The sequence below is a fragment of the Oncorhynchus mykiss genome, chromosome 6 (genome assembly GCF_057628025.1).
Source record: "Oncorhynchus mykiss isolate SJ-2025 chromosome 6, ASM5762802v1, whole genome shotgun sequence".
Lineage (NCBI taxonomy): Eukaryota > Metazoa > Chordata > Actinopteri > Salmoniformes > Salmonidae > Oncorhynchus > Oncorhynchus mykiss.
The window spans coordinates 5,301,119-5,304,424 of NC_143027.1; the positions used below are offsets into that span (position 1 = coordinate 5,301,119).

Consider the following 3,306-nt stretch of genomic DNA (forward strand, 5'->3'; position numbering starts at 1 on the left):
GAACACAAAGTCAGGAAAACAGTTGTTTTTCTTTGTCTCTACAAAGCACCTAGAACAACTCTATCCTCAAGTGCTATGATAATATACAATAATATATAATAACATATAATAATATACGATAAAATATGAAATGCAGAGATGAGGACACAAAGCACAATAAAAAGGGCCATTGTTTTACTTCAGAAAAAGAAGCGCTGCCCGGTGTCGTGAAGAATGTGTTTTTCAAAGACTTCTTTGCTATTCTGCTATGATGTTTTTTTTTTAAATACGATTTTCAAACTGTAAATGAAATGTGTAAAACTTCCTTATCCAAATTATAGCAACAGTGTTTTAAATATAGTTCAACACTTTTTTTGATTGACATTTTTTTTTTTTTACATGTTTCTGTTTTCAAAAAGACAAAATATTAATCCATTTTACATCCTTCCAAATGTGAATCAAGCAAATATAGAAATGGCTTTTTAGCAAAATGGATCCAATTCTAAATAAAAATGACAACAAGATATAGTGAAATAACTACATTCCAACCCACTTTTTTTTTTAAAAGGCAAAATGTGGCTCTTTGGGTATCTCACATACAATTCCATCCAACACAATAACAACAGTGTTTTTATAAAAATACATTACCAATTATTAATCGGAAAATAATCTTAGGCAAAGTACACTGGTGTATTAACAATTTTAAACCAATATTAAAAATATTTTTGTATTTATAAAAAGTGAACCATTTGATTTCTCCATGGAACGTTTGGAAATGGCACAAGAGGCGATAGAGATGCCTCCTAAAGCCAGTGTGAAGCGATGCTAGGATGCTATAGCTGTGTTCTGGTCGGTATGTAAATAACTCATTAGTATGGGTTCAGATGTAACATAAAAATTGAATGTAAAAAAAAAAAAAAAAAAGGTTAAATATATCTAAACGGTAGCTGATTATCTGACCAAAAATGTTAAACTGAGAAATTAGGCAAGAGACTAAAAATATATGTATGAAACTAATATCACAGCACCCTAAGGATTGTGTATCTGACCATCAGTGTCATTCCTGTCCCTTCCTGTCTACCCAGATAAAAAAAACAAAGCAATAATTAAGTCAGAGACGACGTTGTGCACGCCCAACCCGTCTCGTGCACACGCCCAACCCGTCTCGTGCACTTGCATGCCCACCAAATGTGAAAATCCTGGCCCATTCCCCCTGAAACTTGATGGTTGTTGAACTTATTTTTAGTGTCATATGATAAGCTTCCCTGGTTGCACAGAGACATCCCACTGACCCAGCCACTGGTCATTGTCTATACCGGTTCCCATCAAAACCGGGCGAGCTTTGTCAGGTTTCGGCTCGAATATCCATTTTGCATCTGAAGTACCGTATCCAAAGTGACTGGATCGTTGGAGCCATTTCTCTTCAGCTGCTGCCTTTCCTCCCCCACAATGCTCCTCTCTCTCTGACATCATTTTGGGATTGGCGTCATGACAACACGCTTGAGAAATCTACAACTAATATATATACTACCGTTTTTCTTTTGGGGGGGGGGGTCGTGGAGCGCTGCGTGCGAGGCTTGGTAACATCATTTGAACAATACTTATCCGTACGTCACATCCATTGCCTTGGTTTTACGTTTGGGTTTCGGAGAGAGCCAGGGTGCACCAAACCGTCACCAAGGAGACAGGATGGGATGGCCTCTTTCTCTCCAAATAACGCACTTACAGTTATAGGTCATTCAATGTCAAAAGCAATAATTTAAAAAAAGACGACCGAATCTTCACAGGCTGCTGCTTGCTGTTCTCTTTAATTATTTTAATTAAACGTTGAAATTCTGCGGCTGAGGGAAGCTATAGGGCTGAGACTGGAGGGAGGCAGGGAGGTCCTTGGAGAACTGGAGACAGAAGGGTAGAAGCAGGGAGACCCTTGGAGGATTGGAGACAGAAGGGTAGAAGCAGGGAGGTCCTTGGAGGATTGGAGACAGAAGGGTAGAAGCAGGGAGACCCTTGGAGGATTGGAGACAGAAGGGTAGAAGCAGGGAGACCCTTGGAGGATTGGAGACAGAAGGGTAGAAGCAGGGAGGTCCTTGGAGGATTGGAGACAGAGGGGAAGGGTAGCAGTGACATTGGAGACAGAGGGGAAGGATAGCAGTTACATTAGAGACAGAGGGGAAGGGGAGCAGTGACATTAGAGACAGAGGGGAAGGGGAGCAGTGACATTAGAGACAGAGGGGAAGGGTAGCAGTGACATTGGAGACAGCTCTATCTATATTTTAAAACTCTTCAACTGACTGACTGTCATGTTTATTGGGTTGTGATGTTGTACGCCTTAGTGAGCATACAGCAGATTGCATCAAAACCGAGGGGAACACAGCCAAGCACCATGTCAGGGGCTTCAGGCAGCCTATCCCTTAAACCTAGTCTGAAGAAGAGAGCTGTGATGGTCTGGTCAGAGGGGCTGTCCTGTCCCGGCCCGGCCCGGCCCGCGGTGGGATAACGCTCTAATAACTTCCCCCTTGTCCCCAGTGCATAATGAAAGAAAGGTGTCTTCACAAAACTAAAGGGTAAATGTCTTAGCTACTGCTTCCAATACCTTAGGGCGTCCAGACTGACTACAGTTTATCATGCGTGTGCACTTCTCAGTGTTAAAATGACAGGATATACGTTCATAGGGGGTCCCGCCGGGCATCTTTCAAACGATAGTGGAGGGAGAGGAGTTGGAGAGGATTTGTGACGAGACGTTGCCAAGAGGCGATGGACTTGTGCACCCGTGTGTCGAGGCCTGCTGGGAGTATTCATACTGCCACGCTAAAGGCAGTCTTGCTCTCTCTCTCGCTCGCTGTGGGGTTTTTTTGTGTTTTTTTAGATAGCTTCCGTCTGTGCCCATGAAATAAGGTTTTCCACAGAAGGCACAATATGGTCAAAATATGTTAATCCTTTAGTGCAAAAAAAAATAACATCTGGATCCGAACGGCCATTTTGTCCAGTACTTTTATTCGCTTTGGCTTCTTGTGAAAGAAAATACACATTTTTTTAAAAATACGACAAGTGGAAAAATATGGAGTTTATATATTCCAGTTATTGATGGATGAAAAAATGTAAATGTTCTTATGAGTATGATTTTTGAGAAAACAGGAGATATCATGGAGAAGAGTCCTCCATTTTGTGCACAATATAGAGTGAAGCAAAATGGATTGTGGTTTTTTTGGATTTTTTGGGGGGATTTTTAGATCTTCAAAAATATTTTGCTTTTAACAAGAGAACAGTAATCATTGTAGATTATATTCTTTGTCCTCTAACGGTTCTGCAGTCGGCTGAAATTAATAC

At 41.0% G+C, this 3,306-nt stretch overlaps 1 long non-coding RNA gene across 1 annotated transcript; it reads left to right on the top strand.

Moving 5' to 3' along the window:
• Nucleotides 1-1,825: 1,825 nt before the first annotated feature.
• LOC149982715 (uncharacterized) lies at nt 1,826-2,180 on the top strand. The gene is made up of 2 exons (XR_016496484.1): nt 1,826-1,942; nt 2,063-2,180. It is a non-coding gene; the product is annotated as an uncharacterized LOC149982715 (long non-coding RNA).
• Nucleotides 2,181-3,306: the final 1,126 nt, after the last annotated feature.